The sequence below is a fragment of the Macrotis lagotis genome, chromosome 3 (assembly GCF_037893015.1).
Source record: "Macrotis lagotis isolate mMagLag1 chromosome 3, bilby.v1.9.chrom.fasta, whole genome shotgun sequence".
Taxonomy (NCBI): Eukaryota; Metazoa; Chordata; class Mammalia; order Peramelemorphia; family Peramelidae; genus Macrotis; species Macrotis lagotis.
Genome location: NC_133660.1, coordinates 86,916,016 through 86,938,436, shown reverse-complemented (window position 1 = coordinate 86,938,436; position 22,421 = coordinate 86,916,016). Strand labels below are relative to the sequence as shown.

General features: G+C 33.7%; 1 protein-coding gene across 1 annotated transcript in view; it reads left to right on the top strand.

Moving 5' to 3' along the window:
- GALNTL6 (polypeptide N-acetylgalactosaminyltransferase like 6) overlaps nucleotides 1-22,421 on the top strand; it is a 1,756,803-nt gene that overhangs the window by 1,172,974 nt on the left and 561,408 nt on the right. The window lies entirely within an intron of this gene.

The window sequence follows — 22,421 nt, the reverse complement described above, 5'->3', positions numbered from 1 at the left end:
TTTTAAAAGTTTGAGAGACATAATTTCTGGATAATTAATCATTTTATTAATAATTCTAGCATTTTAATGAAAGGTCAGTGGCAAATGCAATCATCTTGGTGGGATCACAGCTAATATGCCCTTCAAAGAGGGGTGTTCTGAGAATAGCAATCAGCTCTGATTAATAAGCAATGAGAGAATGAATATTACAATGAGGTGCTGGCCCTAGTCTAATAAACTGATTATGTCATTTCCTTCTAACTTACTCATCCTTGAGTAATCTATTCAAAAAATGTAACCCTATTCAAACCTGAGTGGAAGGTTGGGTGGGATCTGACCAAAATTGAGGATAATAAATTTAGTCTTATTATCAGTAATGCCCTTCAAGAGACTGAACTTTAAAATGAAAAATGTATTAAAAAAGGGAAACTCTGCATCTCTCCAGATCATTTATTTTCAATAATCATTTTTTCAATCTAAAAAACTGACTGCCTAGAAAAAAACTAGTCTTAGAAATCTTAAGAATCAGAAAATATAAAAAGAAAATCAGAAAACATGGACACAATGAGATAAGAAAGAGATGAAACAAGAAAACTATAAAAACTTTGGAACCAAGTAAATGAATTTACTTTGTGTCTTTCCTAGTAAATAAACAACTTATTGAGGGCAAATGGTGTGCATTTAATAAAATACACACTTGTTGCACTGAAGAGGATTAAACTGAATTGAGGGGACCTTGCTATTCCCTACTATAGAACCTAACTTTTTAGTATGTTTTCTTCTCTATTCCATCTCCTCTCATTCTGTATTTTAAATTCATGATTCATTTTGAGAATACTTTCAGAATTACTCCCAAGGGAAACAAAAATGTCCATAGCCTTTGATCCAGCTATACCACTATTGTGTCTATTCCCTGAAGAGAGATCATGAAAAAAGGGTAAAAACATCACTTGTACAAAAATATTCATAATAGCCCTGTTTGTGGTGGGAAAGAATTGGAAATCTAGGGGATATCCATCAATTGGAGAATGGCTTAACTGTAGTATATGAATGTGATGGAACACTATTGTTCTATTAGAAACCAGAAGGGATGGAAATTCAGGGAAGCCTGGAAGGATTTGCATGAACTAATGCTCAGCAAGATGAGCAGAACCAGAAGAACATTGTACACCCTAATAGCAACATGGGGGTGATGATCAAACTTAATGGAATTGCTCATTCCCTCATTGCAAAAGTCAGGCACAATTTTGGGGTATCTATGATGGAGAATACCATCTGAATCCAGAGAAAGAATTGTGGAGTTTGAACAAAGTTCAAAGACTACCTTTAATTTAAAAAAAACAAACATGTTATCTTATTATATAATTTTGCTATCTCTTATACTTTATTTTTCTTCCTTAAGGATATGATTTCTCTCTCTCATCACATTCAACTTAGATCAATGTATACCATGGAAACAATAAAAACACTAACAGCCTGTCTTCTGTGGGGAGTGAGGGGGAGGGAAGCGAGATTAGGGGAAAAATTGTAAAATTCAAAATAAATAAAAAATAACTTAAAAAAACTTTAAACATGTTAGTGTCAGTGTCTTATAGATTTCCATTCCAAAAATTTCATGTCTTATTTTTTTAAAGTGACTCACTAATGAACCCACACTAAGAGTTCATCCTTTACATCCTCACAGACCCCACCCTAGTACAGTCCCCCCCCCCCCCCCACATTACTTCTTTTTGGCACTATTTCAAAACCTCCCTCCTGGCTGTCAATTTGCAGTTTTAATTCATTCCAGTCTACCCTAAATCCCTCTCACCAACAAATTATGCTTCTATTTGTACTGCTTTTGTTGTTTCACTCTGCTATTCAAATACCTCCTATTATCTATGGAATGAAACATAAATTACTTAGCATGACTTTAATGTTATTACACAATTCTAGCATTTCAATATTATTTATTAATACTTAGATAGATAGATAGATAGATAGATAGATAGATAGATAGATAGATAGATAGATTTTCTCTATTTTGGACTTCTCTTTATTGCCTAAATAGGTCTATAATTTTATATTACCATTACTTCTACATTTCTTAACATGTCCCATTCAACCCAATCTCCTCTTGTCTCAGTTAGACCCTTCAAAAACCATCTCCTATGTCACTTCCTTCTTGAAACTTTCTGGGAATGCTCTTTTCTTCTGCTGGCCAACTATGATCTTTTCTTCTGACCCTTCCATATTCCTTTGTACCATTGTTGGCACTAATTCTGTTCTACTGCATGTCTTATCTCCTCAAGTTTTTAAAGAGAAGGAAATGTGCTATTTGTTGCCAAACTCTCTATCGTTCCTTAGCTGAAGGTTTTACCTATTAAGTACAAAATACATTAAATGAATAACTAGTTACTATGTATATATTCCCCCTATTTGTACTGCAGATACTACCTTGGATCTAAGGCATTTTATTAAATTTTTCTTTAAGAATCTATTCCAAAGTATTGATTATCCATGATTATGTACTGTATAGTGCATTCAATTCAAGAAATTATGATTTCATAGGTAAAACTAAACACAATGTTGGCTATACTCTCCAGTAATTTGATTATGATTTTCTTCACAGTGTACTTATACAAACTCAGGTTTTTCCAATAATGTCATTACATTACAATTTATAATATTGTTCCTGGGATTAGATGTGCCTACGCATAGAAAATATGATGGAGATTTTTCTTTGTATGCATGCTGATTAGAACGCTGTCTCAAAACCAAGATTGGTAATTTGCCATTTAATGAAACCAAATTCAGACTCTTCTATGCCTACTAATACATAAAGTTGCAACCATAATTTTTTTTTCAACTAGAGGAAAAGACTTGAGCATATATTATAAGGGATCTTTGGAAGTCACTAGAAAGCAAGAGATGGAGTCAGTACTCCACAGGGAAGAAGTCTACCCTCCCTGGAAGCAAATGACCCCACATGTTGGTATCCTGTAACTATAACTATGTAAATTATGTAAATTATCCAACTTGTTCTGAATCAAATTTCATCTCTGTTCCTCTTCTGTGGAGGATATATTTTTTGTATATATATATATATATATATATATATATATATATATGTATATATATACATATATGTGTGTGTGTGTGTATAATATGTATACATATATACATAAACACATCAATAAACATATACATAAACATGTATATATATTATATATATATATATATATATATATATACTTGATAAATCCATATAAAGATACAGATGTATATAATACAGATGTGGTGTTTATTTGGCCATCACTCTCAAAGAGGACCAAAATGACACCACTACTTTAGAATTAATATAGGGCATTCATTTGTGACTGATAAGAGCCATATGACTAAAGGTCAGGTACAAATAGTTCATATGAACATTTTGGATGGATTTTCTAAATTTATACTTCTCACAATTCTTTTAAACTATTTCAAATATGATATGTAGCATTTAAACAACACGGTGAGCCCAATGGAGTTGCACTCTCTTCTGTAGATTTTGAATGTGTGGCATCTTAGTTTGAGAAAGGAGCTCAGTGTCTGGTATCTTCTCCTGCCAGATAATCTTCAGAATCTTCCCAAGACAATTCAGGTAGAAATGATTTAGTTTTCTGGCCTTATACTGTCCAGACTTCACAGGCATACAACAAAGAGGTCAGCATTATGACTCTGTAGATTTGAAATCTGGTAGTTAGTCTAAATTTTTCATAAGCCCTTGAGAATGACAGTGTCAAAGGCTGACTGATCTACAAACATTGTGTACAGACCTCTGTTCTGTTCTTGGCAATTCTCTCGAAGTTGTCAGACATTATATTGACCTTTACCCAGCCTTTTCTGAAACTTCGTTGGCTCTTCGACCATCTTCTAGGTGAAGGATCAACTTATTAAGGAGGAATATGGCAAGAATCTTGCCAGCAATGTCTAAGAGTGACATCCCTGTGATTGTCCCTTTACCTTTGTAGAGATGGAAAATGGAAGCACCCTTGAACTCCTGCAGGATAATTTGCCCTTTTTATATAACCTGGAAAATTTCAGTCAGTTTTTGTATGTGTAATGGAGTCCCCACCTGGTAAATCTCAACTAGAATAAAATTGGCATCAGGTACTTTGCCGCATGAAAGGAGCCTAATGTCATTCAAAATTTCTTTTTCAACTGGAGCATTAGTTAGGGAGGGACTGACTTCAACTTGAGATGAATATGGCTTCCATATTGATTGATGACAGTCTGTTGATAATGCTATGAATGTTAAGCCCATGTCCCCAGGATCATCATCTTATCACTAATCAATATGGTTTCATAATAAGCACTGGGTAGTTGAAATGCACCATAGGTCTTTGACTCATAAGTAGACTTCAGGGCATCATAAAAATATTTTAAATTGTTACTATCAGCATAAAACTGAATCTATCTATCTTCTTACTGAGTCAAGAATCCTAAATCTTTCTAAGTTTCACTTGTTCACTAAAGTTTCACTTTACTTTTGATGGAATTAAATAATCAGGGCTGTCTAACCTTACTTTTAAGAGTTTTTACTGAAATAATAGACAATATATTTTGGTTTGCCACTTTAGTGAGAACTCTGCAGTAGCTTGGCTTCATTTTAAAGCATTTAGTAAACCCAGAGGGGGCCATGTTTTGTAGAACCCTGCTATAGATGGATGAACTGTCCTTCTGATAAACCCTTGTGGAGTTCTCATTTTTTAATTTTTCAGCATTTGTATTTCCTCATAATTTTCATCAAAAATGTTTGTGAGTATTTTCACTTGGATGAGAAAATGCAGTACTGTACATCAAATCTCTGAAAACTGCCCACTCCTTTTCTGCTCCATTGTTACCAACTGTGTATTGTTTCAACTTTCTCTCCAAGTTAGTTAAAAAACTGTTCTATTGACAATTAATTCTTCTGGTAGTCATTTTGCCTAGTAGTTACTGCTTTTATTGAATGTGAATATTTTGCATGGAGAGGATAAATCCATTATCAGTGCAGCAGTCTGTGCTTCACATTGCCTTCATCACACTTCATCAAACATTGCTTGTTTCTTCTCTATATAATCACATAGTGTATTAAATGCCAGTTGTTTGCTATGAGGGTGCATCCATGAAGTTTTAGTGCATTTAAGCAAATAGAAAACAGTGCTGGTGGTGAGTAATTCATGAGATTCACCCATCTTCAGTAGTAAATAACTGTTGCTGGTTCCAACTCCATTTCTCCCAGGACTTCCTACAATGTCTGGTAGTCCACTCTAGCATCTGGAATTATAACCATGTTCTCTTTTGGCACATTAATGGTAAAAGTCTCCAGCTCTTCATAAAATTTTTCTTTGACTTCATTAGGTTTCATTGACTCAATAGTTTTGATTGCAAAACCTATACCAGCTTCATGGCTCTTCCCTTCACTGTGGCCAGAAAAATGTGAATGCAGCTCCAAGCTGATCTACATTTGCCAGCCTTATTTCACTCAGGGCTACTATTTGGATGTGAAATGTGTTGAATTCTCTCACAAAAACAGCTGTTCATCTATCAGGTCAACTGGATTTTGTATTGTCTATAAGAATGTGCATATTACATGTACCAATAGTGAATGGAATCATCTTTGCAGGAGTTTTTGTAGATTTTTTGGGGTGTCTTTCAACCACGAGGTAGAATCCATGGCTATATAATACTGAGGTCAGGGTTGGATAAACAGATAATTTTAGGGCACTTTTTCTAGTCCCTTCCTCACATCAGGGAGTGATGCAATCATTGCTTCCAAGGAACTGATGTCCTTATGATCTGGGCTGCTTGTGTGCAGGGTTATAACTACAGCACCTACTATTTTCCCACTTGCTTATCATCACAGAACTTTCATATAGGTAAAAATAGTAAAACTTTATGGGTGATTTTTTTTGATCTGTGGATAAATTGGATTTAAGTGAGGCAGAGTTGCCTAGAATCATTAACCTCAGTCTTTCCCCCCAAAGTCATCACACTCCAGTGGCAGGATCAAGTCAGTATTACTGGTGATAGGTCATGATGCAATGGGTGACCTTGGCATTTTTGGTATCTAACCAAGCTCTAAACTTTCCACAGCACCTGCTTCAGCTGTCTTCATGACCATTGGAACAAATTGTTCTCACCCACCCATCTCAATAGGGGAAATCTTTATATGCTCATAACTCACCAAAGAGTTTGAAACACTTCAGTTACCCTCAACTTGGTTTTATCCAGCTGCCAAAAACAAGTTACCAGGGTGTGGCTCCTATGCATACTACAGCTTCCTGGAGTCACAGGTGAGAATTAGGTGGATCAGGTGAACAACAAAGCCTTAAAAAAGGGCTAGGCAGCCTTCCAAATCCTAATCTTCCCTGAACACACTCTAACACCCAATAGAGATCTAGATGATAAGGGTATAGATAATAATAAAAAACACTAATAGCTAATATTTATGTAGTTTTCATGATGTACCAATCCTTTATACTTATTATTTCAATTGATCTTAATAAAACAACCCTAAAAAAAGCAGATGCTAATAATTCTCCCCCATTTTTTACATGTGAGAAAAATGAGATAGGCAAAGTTTAAATGAATTGCACATGGGCACACAGACAGTAAGGTCAATTTTAACTCAGGGCTCCCTGAGTCCAGATCTAGTACTCTATCCTCTGTGTGAAAAGATTAAGTTCTCCAACTGCATCCAGAGTCATGTCTAGTCATACTGATCTATATCTTACCCAGGTGCTCTGAAGAAAAAAAAGTGAAGCTGATACACAGTTCTTCCTCACTTAAATCTAATTCATATGCAAGTTATGGCATCACATTTCTAATGTCATTGTCTTTTTCAAGTATTAAGGAAAAACCACAACAACAACAACAACTGCAGGGATGGATATAAATATGTAAATAGATTATTTATTTAATCTCATAGCCATGCTAGTAATTTATACATTTCAGTTTTTGGTCCCCCTCCATTGGAGATAGTTATTTATTAATGACCTAAGGGGCAAGATAGCTCTTTTCAAAGGTTTTGCTTGTATGTTAAGAGTATGAACTTTAAAGCACAGATTATCTTTGTCTCAGGATCTTTTCTAGGTAAATCCTTATTGGTTATTGGTTAGAGAATGGAACAAAGTATGAAAAAATGAAAAATGTACTCACTTCCAAAGTTTTAAATTTAAAAAATGATTGTTAACTGAATTGATACTTTGTCATTTTTCTGAAATGTAAATTCTACATTTATTCTATATTTCTAAAAGTTCCTAAAAGTAAGAAGAGATTGTGTGACATAGAGGATAGAATGTTTTACTTAAAAGTCAAAAATACCTAGGTTCAAAATCTCGCTTCTTATATTTAACTTGTTTGACAATGAGAAAGTCAATGAAACTTTCTTAGTCTCACTTTCCCAATAACTAAAATAAAAATGCTCCTAATGCCTAGGTAACCAGGTTCATATGAGAATTATTCAAAGTATTTTGTAACCTTTAGAAAAGTACATAAATTATGTTATTTTTCTTAACATCATTTCCCTCCATTTAATAGATAAGCATATGTGAGGCTTAGAAATGTAACTTATTTGTCAGTAATTGTACCAGTTGTAACCAATAACATTTAAGAGAATTGTTTCAGTTGAGTAATGAAATCAGAAACAAGATTGTAATTCAGGAAAGGGTACTTTGTCAGAATAACAAAATAGCTTATTTTGCATAAAAGTGACCTCAAAATTTGACAGCAAATCTTGTTTATGTTTTTGTTTTTATTTGCAAGACAAGGGGGGGGGGGGGGAAGGGTTAAGTGATTGGAAAGTAAGTATTAAGTGTCTGAGGTTGGATTTAAACTCAGATCCTCTGGCCTCCAGGGTTGGTGCTCTATCCACTATTCCCAGAGAGGAAATTTTTTAATAAGTTATATTTTTCTAATCTTAAGATGGATTTTTTTTGCCTCCTATTCTGAGGACATACCAGTGACTATACTGTCATTATGCATTCTTGGATCTCCTCAACTAAGATGAAGAAATGCAGAAGGGGCTCCCAGATTAAGGCATCTTCCTGTATTCTGAATTATGTGATAAAAAACAGTAATACCAACTTTGTGAAGATAATCCATTTGGTCTCTCATAATACTTTTTTTTTAAATCCTTTCCAAAAAATATGGAAAGTGGCCCTCTGATAGAATAAAAGTGATTGTGAGCAAGACTATTTTCTAAGCAATGAATAGACTTGTTTTAGCAATACTATCTATGAAAATTACTTTCAAGGAGATTCAACTGCATGTCAGGTTTAGAAAGAGAAAGAAATACTCTCTGAATATTTTAATACATGAAATTCTTAGTTTCTCTGACAAGACAGTTAAACTGGTCAATATGGAGATGAGGGAAGCACAGTTCATAACCAGAGGATTAATCCTCCAGGAGCCTGGAAGAGCTGAGGCATCTTGATATATTTTTTAGAAAGTCTATATATTCCAGGCAGAGTTCTAATGGTTTCTTAGGATGATGACATACTGCAATCATCTGTGGTTAATGCGGTCGTCACACACTTGTAGAGCCACTGTATTTGACAAAAAGATGGCATGAAGGAATAAATGAAAAGATTTGAAAGAGTCTGCCTGCCTGTACCTTCTCTAAGGAGCAGAGGGAGAGAATGCATAGAATGACAAACCAGAATAGCCTTGAAGTTTTCATTTACAGGTCTAGAAAGGCAGTAGTCACATGATTTCTTTCTTTGAATATTCAAAGGATCTGAGGAGTCTGGAAAATAGTCTATCAAAGAGGTTTTCAAAATCCCCCTTCATCTTTCTCCCCTCCCCCTTGTAATTTTATCTTACCCTCCCCTATACACACATGAGTTAACATTTATATAGCACTTAAAAGTTTGCAAAACTTTTTTAATAATAGTTGACATTCATAAAGCTCATTAAAACTTGAAAAGTGCTTTCCTTTTCTAATCTCACTTGAGCTTCATTATAATACTTTGAAGTGGTCTACCAAAATTTAATAAATGCCTACTATGTAACACAGGTGCCATTCTAAATGCAGAGGATGCCAAAGAATGATTTTTAAGAAGTCCGTATTCTCAAAAAATTCACAAACTAATAATGAAACATATATCTAAATGTGATATAAACAGGATAAATTGGAGATAATCATAGATGGAGATAATGCACTAGCATTACAGTAGATGTTCTTATGGTCCTTATAGAGGAAACCTGAGACAAGAATGTTAAATATTTTGCCCAGTATTAAATAAGCTAGAACCTGAAGCAGGGTCCTGAATTCAGATCTTCCTGATGCCCAAGTCTATCACTGCACAATTTCACCATGGTAGGGAACTCTCCAGTGAGGAAATTCCTTTCACCAATGCATATTTTCATTTGTAATTCTTCAGGTGTAATAACTTTAATGGACTTCAAGATTTGCCTGGGGTATGATTCATATAATAATTCAAGAAGCAAATGTTGATTTCTTACAAATAACAGCAAAGATGATGATGATGATGATAGATACCATTATATGGTCATTTAATGTTTTTAAGTTGTTTTACAAATATCCTCACAACAATTCTTGGAGGTAGGTCCTATTATTTCCATTTTAGAGATGAGTAAATTGAGGCTAATAGTAGATAAGTGAATTGAGAAGATTTACATAACTAATAAGTGTCTGAGGAAGGATTTGAACTCATCTTCTTGACTTCAAATTAAACTTTCTATTCAGTAATCAACACTATCTCTCATCCCAAAATATAACAATTTCCAACAGATCTTTTAAAAATTGAGAATCTATTTTCCTTGAAAAGTCTATATAAGTAGGAAAATAACTTAATCTTCATTTTTACATTTCCCCAGCTGAAAGTATTCATCTCATGGGTAAGTAAATAACTATAATCTATTTTAATGTGTCACCTTATATATTACTTCTCTTATGAGTAAGTAGGTCTCACAAATTTTCTTGAATCATAGACATTGAGATCTTAAACTTTTTCAGAGTAGTCTTTAATTCACTTCTTATGAAGATATCTCATCATAAGGGATATTTTTCTATAAGGACAGCATATGACTGACTCATTATCTTTTATTTTTCATTATAATCATTAGTTGGTTGTTTTATTTGGTTCTTTCTCAAAGATCATCAAAGATTTGTTTTGACAACTGAAACAATTGAGGGAAAGCCTGAGAATGATCATCTGAATTCAAGTGTAATCATTCACTGCAAGATGTGTCTTCTTTGCTTTCTGAAGGGAAAGTTATTTTTCTTTCTTCAGTTCTGATTTCATATTGTATCCTCACCATGATATTTTTCTAGCTCCCACCAGTAAACACATGCTTAGCTGAGAGTCATGGATGAGAGCAAACAGATTGAAATTCTTTCCAAGTAGAGCCAGATATGGAGCTGATAGATTCCTAGACACCTAAGCAGAAGCAATGATCAGAAAGCCTCTTTACCATCAGCAAATTGATTAAGTGATAAGCTTTCCTTTCATGCACACTTTCCCACAGTTAATGTATATGCATCTTTAAATCAAATAAGATTTTTGTATGGAATTTGTCACACACAGAGACAAGTAGGAACATTCAAATATATGTCAAATATATTAGCCTATTTGCTTAGTTGGATATGTTTAAGAGAGTGCCAGGCAATATCTCCTTTCTCCATTTTAAGATACAATAATTATGACTTTTGCTGTTTCATAGCACTGTGGCACAATGGAAAAACCAACATATTTGGAATTTGAGGTAGCTAGGTGCCACAGTGAATGGAACCCTGGACCTGGAGACTGAAAGACCTAAGTTCATAGATAACTTCAGACACATGCCGTTTGTGTAACCCTGGACAAATCATTTGCATTTTGTATGAGTCAGTGACCTGAAATGAAAATTGAGGACAGTAATAGTAAGGATAAAATGAGCTATTTATAAAGCACCTTGCAAAAGTTAAAGCATTTTGTAAATTTAAGAATTTAGTTTCATCATTATTATTATTGCTACTAATAATAATCAGATAAAGACAATATAAAATCCTTATTTTCTTATCTCTAAAATTAAGGGAGTTAGACTAACAAAGCCTCTAAGGGAGGGCCCTTTCTATGCTGCATCTATAAGTCCATCAGATGGGTTCAAATTCTGGCTCAGCTACCTTGTTTTTGGGGGGGTGGGCAATGGGATTAAGTGATTTGTCCAAGGTCAGTCACACAGTTAATCTCAATTGTCTGAGATTGGATTTGAACTTGGGTCCTCCTAACTCCAGGGTCAGTGCTCTATCCACTTTGCTCCCTAGCTGCCCCTCTTGCTTGGATTTTGAGAAATCACTTGACCATTCTGGGTTCTTCATTTACAAAATATGAGGCTTGAATTATTTGAATTCTAAGGCTCCTTCCTCTCTTCTAAACCATAGATCTTATGCTCTATAAAAATAAGTTTGTTGGGCTGGATGATTGCCCTAAGGTCTCCTCTAGCTCTAAATCTATGAGATTAAGTAGTATTAGCCAAATAGTAAAGAATGCAATTCAACAAATACTTTCTAAGTATCCTCATGAAACATGAAATTTGTTTATAATAGAGTGATAATATATTTGGAGTAAATAGAAGGTTGTAAAGGAATGAGAGGAATCCATTCATGAAGGCTTAATTTAAATTCTCTTTTATGAAGCTTTTCTTGACCACTCTCCACTCCTACCCATGTAAAATTACTTCTCTCTTTTTTGACCTCACAACACTTTACCCTTATTTTATGTGAAAATTTACCATTATAAAACTTCTATTTTATACATGCTGTGTACATACACAGATGTGACATACATACACATATTTTGTGAAAGAAAAGAAATTCTTTAAAAATACAAAATAATTTGTTTTAAACCTGACATATACATATATGCACATGGACATATATAGTGTATAAAATGTAAATTATAAATATATAAATTATTATATAAAATATAAATTTCATTTACACATGAAAGAAGGATAAATATATTTGTGTATTTGCCTGTGTATGCATGTACATATGTTTGTCTCTCTCTCTCTCTCTCTATATATATATATATATATATACATCTATGTATATATGCACACCTGTATTCATGTATTATTTCCCAGTACTCAGTCACAAAATTTTTGAAGGCAGCAGTAATATCTCATTTGTTTTGTAACTGCTCCTTCACCTTGTACACTGTATTACCAGTAAATTAATGAAAATAAGAAAAATCTCAGTGTTTCAGAAATGTCTCACTAATAAGCATTAATTAAGCCACTGTCAAGGTGCAGGCACTATGCAAAGTTCTGAGGATAGAAAGAAAAACAAAAAAAAAATAAAACTTATCATCTAGGAGTTCACAATCTAATAGGAATAACAGATGCAAAAAATATGTATTAATCTATATATGTAATAAAATTGAAATGATCTGCAGAATAAATTCATTAAAATTAAGGAAGATTGGGAAAGGATTCCTATAGATGGTGACATTTTAGCTGGAGCTTGGGCAGCTAAGCGAATAGAGCATTGACCCAAGAGTCAGGAGGACCCGAGTTCAAATCTGACCTCCAACATTTAATTATTACCTAGCTGTTTGACCTTGGTCCAGTCACTTAACCCATTAACCTTGTAAAAACCTAAAAAAATTAACTGGGACTTGAAGGAAACCAAGAAATCAGGAAGAAAAGAGTCACTGACCAATGTCATTGGATCATTAGACATAGCATGATAGAGGACTGGCAAGATCCTAGTAAGACTTTGGAAGCTAAATAGAGGCTTTGTATTTGTTAGGGTTTATTGAATAGAGAGATGATGAGTCTTGCACACATGAATGTTCAACACAGATGTAGAAGAAATTTGGTATTTCTTCCACCATTCAAAAGAATAAGTAAAGAGATTCTGATTCCTTGTGAGTTGGACTCTTGTCTCTATTTTATACTGATAAGTCGAAAATGAATCAGATTGACCAACATGAGATGTGACTATTTAATCTTGCCCAGTAGCATCTCAAATTTCTTAAAGTTCTTTAGGCTGGTAAATGGCTGAACAGGACATTCACAAATTATTCTAAATCTGAGAAGTGTCTTAAGGATGTAGTAGCATATAATAAAATCTTACAAAACATGTGTTTTGAGCATTTGCAATATGTGTATTCAATCAATAGTATTCAGTCAATAAACAGTGCTTGTCAGCTGTGGGTAATAATAATAATAATAATAATAATAATAATAACAACTGCTCATAAGTAGCTTACAATCTAATGGAGCAGGACAGTACACAAAAGCAAGTAATTCAACACAATGTTAAGACAACACAAATTTTCTAGATGTTGCATATCAATTACTTTCACCTAGAACAGTGCCCCACACATAATGAATAAGTATCTACCAAATTTATTATTTTCTGTAGAAGTGTGAGGATAATCTAGGGGGGAAAATGCTTCCTATTGAAAACAGAAGTTAAAAGGAGAAGGATCCCATTTTGATTCACAAGTAACATGCATTAACAATAAGAGGTGCCTGCAAAATATAATAGGTGTTTCCAGTGATAGTGGGTTCCTTATCTCTATCTTCAGGTTGAGGCCATAGGGCTAAATACCCAAGTTTTAGTTCATGGTTGGACTTTGTCCCTTGAAATCTCTTCCAAAATTGCATTTATTTTTTTCATTTAACTAGTTTGGTTTTTTTTTTTTTTCCTGGGGAAGGGGGTTAGTCCAAATATGATCATGTTTAAGGAGAGTCCAAATGAAAAACCCACCTCTTAAAAAACAAATTGTCCACCATTCAGCAGCTGTAAGAGAGCTTTAAGAGAGCAGTTTGGTCCCCAAGAGGATAAGTTACTTGTCTAAGGAGGGTCTTATAGTAAGCATGTATCAGAAACAAGATTTAGATCCACATCATCCCTACATCCAATGCTGGTACTCTAGTCTACTTTCTTTTCTGGTCAAGAAAAATCATGTAAAATTATTATTTTATTAAATTTATTAATTTATTATTATAAGCTATGTGAATAAGTAGGAAATGACCAAAATAGATCAAACCAAGAGTATTTAAAGGTAAAAACTGGAAGGACACCAAAAGAAAAGAAGAGAAAAAAGAACAAATGTGAAATAATTTCTGTTTCATCCTCTTTTTTTGTATTTTCTAAGTCTTAGACATAGAACAGTTGCAGCTCGATATTTGTAGAGGTAATTCCATTTTCTGGAAACTCCTTATATCAATGAAATCACAGAAAACTTCTGTAACAAGGTATCTCTCAACATTTGTTGAGATCATATAAGATCCCTTGATTTGTAGTGCAAAGATAACTGTAAGTAGTCTCTGGCTTTTAGGATCAAGTGAGTCATAAAACAGAAAGATAACCTGGCCAAAACTTTTTTTAATCATGGAAGATGTCCATTCAAAATTAAGTGAGAGACAGGGCAGTTAGATGGCACAGTGGATAGAGCACCAACCCTGGAGTCAGGAGTACTTTAGTTCAAATCTGGCCTCAGACACTTAATTACCTCACTTAACTTTGAATGGATATCTTCCATGATTAAAAAAAAAAGTTCAGTGAGAGATGAATCTCTAAAGGTGACATCCTCTAGAGAATCTGGTGGGGACATGATACTATTATAATTGAACCAAGCCCCAAAATACTCCAAGAATTTTTCAATGAAATTCATGACAAATCAGTAAAGAGTAGCCTAATAATGCATATACATCTGAAAGACTAATTAAACTTCTGGTATGAATATAATAATGCATGGGAAGAATTTCAGAAATAAATTTTGATAATCAACTCTGAACATAATGGTATTTTGACCAGCCCATTATTATCCTTTGATGTATAATCTTTCTTACATGAAATCTATAAGAGTAATAGAATTTCTATTTTGTCTTTATATTAACAGTTACCTAGTGTAATGTCATTTATGTAGCTGGTGCAATAAAAACTCTTACCGAATTAAATTAAATTACCCATATGGTTGTACAGTTGTTTGAAAAATAGGAAGTCCACTGAATTAATAAGGAAAGGTATCTTAGAGTGTGTGGGTCTTGAATTAGACCCTGAATAATCTGAAGGATTTCAGTAAACAGAACAAAAAAGTGGATGACATTTCATGATAGTGGTACAACTTGAAGAAAATAAGGTGGTAATGAGCTTCACATGGAGATTGGTAAAATACAGTCAAACTAAAATGGAGAATTTTTAGTGGGAGCTTATGAGAAATCCATTTTGGTAGATATAGTAGATACAAAAATGTATAGAAGACAAGTTAAACAAAGCATCTCACTATTGTTTTAGTTACTTAGTGATCTCTTCCAGAGTCTGATAGTAGAGCTTTTTTTTTAATTTGTCCTTTTTTTATATGTATCCCTAAGATTTGAACTAATGAGTGATTTCTTTGATGGAAGATTTAATAGCTTACATAGTTGCTAGACAAAGAAATCAATTTAATGTAAGAAGTATGTATTATGTTGTCTCACTGAGCATTCTGCATGGAGCAAAACTATAATGTAGGAAGCTTCCTTATCCATACAAGTCATTCCACAAAGATCTAATAAGAGCCTCCCCAGTTGTTAGAGCCATATGTTTCACACACTTCTTATGTTACTTTACTATAATTGTATCTCTTATTTGCTTGATGCTCCTTCCTACCAATCCCAACCTTCCACTTCTTTTGTCAACAATGGACAAGGATAGACAAAGATAATGAAGAACTACTGAAAGGCAAGAAGGAATTCTAGACTTGATAAAACACACAAGAGATAAGAGCAAGTGATCAAAGGTTGTTGAATTCCTTCTTTTAAGTAAGAGAGACATTAAAATTATTTTAAGGAAGATTGTCAGTTTAGTGATACAGAAGAATTTGGAGCAAGGAAAGTCTGTAGTCATAGCAACTATTTATAAGGCAGATGGCAATAATCCAGACATTAAGTGATGAAGACTTGGACTAGGGTAGGAAGAGTGAAAATAGAGAGAAAGGGAAGTCAGGATCTGCTACCTCATAAAATTTTATGGAGGTTAAGAAAGGTGATGGCAGCACAAGATATGCTTTTACTGATAGTGGGGTGAGCCAACTTACTGTCTCACCGATTCCATAGAGGTTATGGGGCAGAGTCAGCCTCTCTGATATCCCTATCTGGCAGAGAAGATGTTGGATGAGTTGGGAGACTGTCCAGGACAAGGCCATAAATAAAACTCTTGTAACTCCTTCTATATCTCATATTTTTCAGTTATTCCTCTCTTGGATATATTCTCTCTATATACTTTCCTCTCTATTTGCTATATTCCCTTATGATTTTTCTTAGCCCATTGGTCAATTTCCAAACCTAATTGGTATTATATTGCTAAATATTTTTTCTTCCTCCCCTATGTTCTGTTCCTTGAATAGGGTTACAGAAGTACCATGGAACAGACAGTTGTCTTTTTTTTGTTTGTTTGTAAGGCAATGAATGGGTCACACAAGGTGTGACAAGGTCACACAGCTAGGTAAGTGTTTGAATTTGAACTTGGACTCAGGTTCTCCTGACTCCAGGGCCAGTGCTCTTTATCAGACCCCATGTTCATCCCCCTCCAAAGACTGAAACATATGACCAAATAAGTGAGGAGAGAATAAATATGATCTTGGGACTCTGTCTACTGACCTGCCTGATTTCCTTTAAATGCCAACTAAAATCCAATATTCTACAGGAAGCCTTCCCTAACCAGACCCTCTTAATTCCAGACCCTTTCCTTTCATATGAAAGTTGCTGTGTATATTTATTTGAATGACGTTCCCCCAATAGACTGTAAGTTCTATCAGGGTAGGGCTGTCTTTTTTATTGATTAATTGATGGATAGAAATAAAAGACAGATTCCAAGAACTAGGGATGACAATTACAAAATTATGAAATTAGGAGCTTGAGTGATAGGTAAGGAGAAATATGTATTTGACAGTCTAATTAGCATGAAAGAAAGAATTTTATATAATGAAACTGCAAAGAGAAGTTAGAGCCATAGTGTAAAAAATTTAAAAAGCTAAACTATGAGATTTAGATTATCCTGTGGCAACAGGAAGTCATAAAGGCTTGTTAAGTAAGAAATCTATGTGTTCAGATCGATCTTTACTTTAAAAGATACTTAAATTATTGCATATAATGAACTATAGTGGAGAGAAATTTGAGGCAGAGAGACCTACAATTCAATAGCCTCTGTGAGAAGTGATGGAGGCTTGAACTAGGATTATTGGTAGTGATAAGCAATTGAATTCCAGACATAAAAAGAAATAGCAAGATTTGACAATTTACTGGATACACGAATTGAAAGAAAGTGATGGTTCAATATTAAGCTCAAGTTATGAAACTAGTATAACCAAAAAATGGTGGCACTTTTGACATGAGACACAGAACATTTAAGTAACTGCTTGTTCCAAGTATTAGACAAAACATGATACATGAAATAGACACAACCAATATTTTTCAAATTGAATTGATTTGGTTTTAGGCTGCAAACAGATAAAATGTATTTGGAAGAAATGGTGATAACAGGTGAAATATCAATAGCAAAAAGTAGATTTTGAGAGTCATCACTCTAAGTGAAAGTTAAAACCATCAGAAAAGTATTCAAAGGACTTGGTAGAGAGAATAGTGAACCAAGAACTAGACATCATTGAGTGTTCATAACTAGGGTGAGAGGAAAAAGAGGAAGAAGAGTCATTAAAGAAGACATAGGGATCAGTTATCAGAGAGTAGAAGGAAAGTTAGATTGTCTGGACTACCTAGAAACCAAGAGATTTAATCTTAAGGTGATAATTACAAGTATTTATTAAGTCTACTGTGCTATGCATTGCATTAACTAGCAGAGAAACAAAGAAAGGCAAAAGACATTTTTTTTACTCTCAGGAAGGTCCCAGTCTATGCTGCTAAGGAATCAATAGGGAATGAAGACAGAATAAAGAGTTCAAACACTATTTATTTATAATCTAATTATCTATTATATAGATAATCTATAATGATCTAAAATCTAATTATAAATAAATAAAGTTTAACTCTATGAAAGAAAACATTATTTATACTTTGGGGAATATATTTTAGAATAGCACATATTGAGTGGAGTGATTGTTAAAGAGGAAATAGCGTTTTTAAAAAAGAGTAGGGGGGGCAGCTAGGTGGCACAGTTGATAGAAGTCCTGAAGTCAGGAGGACCTGAGTTCAAATCTGACCTCAGACACCTATGAATTATCTTGCTGTTGGATCTTGGGCAAGTCATTTAACCCCTTTGCCTTGCAAAAAAGAATAGAATGTGGGGAAACAAAGTGATGTAATGAGACAGCACAGGATCTGGAATCAGGAAAACTCATCTTCATTAGATTAAAACTCAGTTCAGATATTTACTAGCTATGGACCCTGGGCAAATCACTTAACCTTTTTTGCCTCAGCTCCTTATCTGTAAAATAATTTTGAAAAAGAAATGGCAAACCACTCCAGAATTTTTGCCCAAAAAACCCTAAATGGGATCATGAAGAATCATGAACCAACTGGAATAGCAAAAAAAAATTAAATATAGATGATTCCCTTGAGAAACATAGATATAAGACAACAACCAGATGCCATAACAATTTCAACTCATAGTGTTGGTGCTGCTTTTTTTTAAATAAGAGGATCTGAAGACAGAAGGTAAAAAGGAAGATGAAAAATGTTAGAAAGGACTAAATGTAATAGATCTATAAAAAATAGAGGAAGATTCGCAATAAGATCACAAGTGAAAGTATACCTTTAGAAAGAAACAAAGATTGGAGTGAAGGGAAAGAGGGAGAGGGCAGGGGAGGAAGAGGGGGATTGTAATCAGGGGTATTTAAAGGTATGGGATGAGTATAAATGAATATGACAGACATTCTATCAAGATTATCTCAATCTTTCTGGGGACCAAAAAAAAAGGGGAAAAAACGACCATTCACAAAAGATGGTTAGATCCTGTACCTTGGAATTCTATGTCTATTTTCTTAGGAAATGTGAAGATGACAATGATATTATTTAATATCAGGCAGAAGGATGATGAATTAAGGATGAGAAAATGAATGGGGAGCAATGCAATATCAACCAACGTAAGATTTATGTTTTTATATGGAAATAAAAAATTCAGAATAAATCACTTTTTTTAGGTTTTTGGGGTTAAGTGGCTTGCCCAAGGCCACACAGCTAAGTAATTATTAAATTTCTGAGGCCAGATTTGAATTCAGGTATGCCTGACTCCAGGGCCAGTGCTCTATCCACTGCTCCACCTAACTGCTCCAGAATAAAACACTTGTAGACCAAAAATAGTATTCTCTATCTTCAATGGAAATGTGTAGAGATTTAATTGACCACATTTCAGCTTTTATGTGTTGCGGATTCATAGATTATGATAATTTTTTTTATTCCAAACCAGATTATAATGACTGTTAATGCAGCAAATGACTCACCATCTTTGTGTTGTCTCCAACTTCTGTTATACTAGGGGGACTTCAACACCTATGGTGAGGCTACCTCCAACTCTCTGATCTTCTAATTTCCCGATCCACTTATATTCTTTTACTTCATCTTAGCCATAAATGAGAATGGTAACTTGTAATTCACCACTGTTAGCCAGTGTTTGACTTTCTTAAACAAAAATTCTTCCATACATGTCTATATATAACCTGATTCCATTTCTCTATCTACTTAGATTCTTTTGATTCATTTAACCATGCATAAGAATGATAACTTGTATTTCACCATTGTCAAATAGTGTTCAACTTCCTTAAACAAAAAGTCTTCCATATATATCTATCCATAACCTGCTATTATTATCTTTCACCCTGTGCTTCACTCTTATTTTTCTGTATCCAAGCCTTTAATTTCCTTTCTCAGACCATTACTTCTGTTCTGACCTAACATTCTTTCTTTTACAATTTTGATCCTACAGTTGGTCAATTCATGACACGCTGTTCTAATCCACAAATTCCTCGACACATTGTTCTATTATCTCTCAACTTCATGAAACCCCTACTCTGGTTTATTTGCACCTTCTATCTTCTCTACTACTACTACTTACTTGATGATAAATCAAGTTGGAAGTTCAACTTGACCCTCATTTGTTGTAAAGAGATTGTTTCATTGCTCTTTAATTTAGTCCCAGAAGTTACTGCAAACTCTCTTCTCTTCTAATTTTCCCACATCTCCTCTTACTCCTCCCTCACTCTCAGTTGGTGGGTCTTTACTGACAAAATCTAAATCATTGAACAGAAGCTCTTTCTTCTTTCTTCCTATTCATATCAACATTTCTTGTTATCATTCCTCTCTCTTTTATTGATCCTCTGACAATGAGTTAGCCTTTATCCTTGCTTGTCAACTCTTCTATATTACTCCTTGATCCCATCTCCTTTTTTCTCCAGAAGATAGCAATCTCCATTTTTCCCTTCTCCCACTGATTTCCAAATCATCCTTCTTTACTTCCCCCTCCCAACTTCCTTCAAACTTAACTCCATTTAAAAAATAATCCTTCAGAAAACTTCAAAAGGCTCTCCATGTCTATGCTCATTAATCTAGAGCTGGAAGGGAACACCAATGTCAAAGAGTACAACCCCTCCACAATTTTATGGATAAATAAATTGAGGTCCAGTGTAATTAAGTAATTTGTCCAAAGTCACATAGGTAACAACTGTCAGAGGTAGGATTTGAACAGTCTTCTTTCACTCCAGAGATGGGGTTTTTCTACAAACATTAAAAGTATTTATCAGGTTTTTCATGAGAGAAATGTTGATAGTTATTAAGAAGTGATGTTGAATTACAGGCAAGATGAATGGAGAAATCTAGTCTTTTCCACCTTTTGGAATTTGCAATCCCTTTCTCTGATTTGTAAATTTTGCCTAAAGTAACACTAGAAGTAGAATGTTCCAGTCATTTGTTGTTTATAACAGCTACCAAAAATGATTTAATATGGGTCATGGCACAGTGGAAGTCACATAGAGCTGGAGATGTGGGGAATGGAACTCAGAGACAATAACATAAAATACCATTTTCATATGCAATTGAAATCTTCAGTTTAAAATAGAATTAAGGATGAGCTATGGAAATACATAAATATTTTGAAAAGCTAACTTTTGTTCTACAAAGAGAAATTTTCACACTTAGTGTAATCATATGACTTTCTTATAGAAACTCATTAGAAAAGAAATTCCCCACGAATTAACAATTTTCCTAATTCTTCCTATGCTGTTACAGTTCATCTCATAAAATTGGTTATCACAATCCTATTATTTCTTTCATACCTCTACAACAAAAAATGTATCTCAATAACTCAAAGACCCAAAGAATTTTTTCATTCTTTGAAATTCTTTCCTTAAGATAAGAGCTTTCACATCCAAATAATAAAGCTTTAAAGTCCAAGGTTCTTGTTTTTAAAGAACAATGACTTCAGAATTGACAATATGAATATATTATTTTTTAATGTTGGAACAGAAATTACCTTCTTTATCTCAAGACAACAAAGAATGTAAGATAACACTGTTTTTAATTCCCTTTTCTTATCTTTATTCTTTGAGACATTCAATTTCTGTCAATGGAAAAATAGAAAGTCCAACTTCATATATAGTTATTTATTTGGTAGTGAAAAATCTAAAGGCAATTAAAAAAAGATTATAGTTTCAATGTGCTTATGTGTACTGGTTAATTTACCAAGAAGATTTTAGGTCAAAGGATTTATATTTCTGAAACTGAAAGACACTCTTATTAAACATTTGCTTTGAGGAACTAAATGATTCCAACAGTCAAAATGACGTTGAAAATACATTTTTAATATTTTCCCCTTTTGGATTGTGAAAAAATGATTGCTATTAATTTTCATGAATAATTTAATCTCTGTTTATGTGATACAAGCTAGGTGTTTTATAATTGTCAACAAGATCACAATACCCTGAGAATTCTAATATGTTGGAAAGATAGACTTTTATGGAAGTGAGGACGTTAGGATAACTGAGGGCAGCAACGGTTGGGGGGAAGATATGGAATAAATGAATGGACTTTCAGTCAAGATAATCTGTTTAACTTTTTATTCTACTTTTTTCAGAACTATGAATTTCGAGTCCAACATCTTTTGAATTACTCTAATTTTCTTTAAGAGCAATTTGCAATGTTTGAGACTCTTATAATCAGTTTATTAATGTAATCAATACATAGGATATATAACTGATTTCATCACTTAGAGGAAATTCATCTCTTTTTTTGCATTCTGCATAGGAAAACTTACATAATGTTAAAACTGTAGTTATTTTAACCATATCTTTCCTTGTCGATTGGATTTCCATGACAAATCACTGATAGCTATCTCGATAGTTACAGATGTTGTGGAACCTGATGTTTAATAAACGAGGAAGAAACTTTGAAGAGAATTTATAAGTTCATTTTTTGAACTTTGGCATCCAATGATTTATGATTTCATCAATATGGCTACTTCTTACTATTTTTTCCATAAAAAATTTTATAAG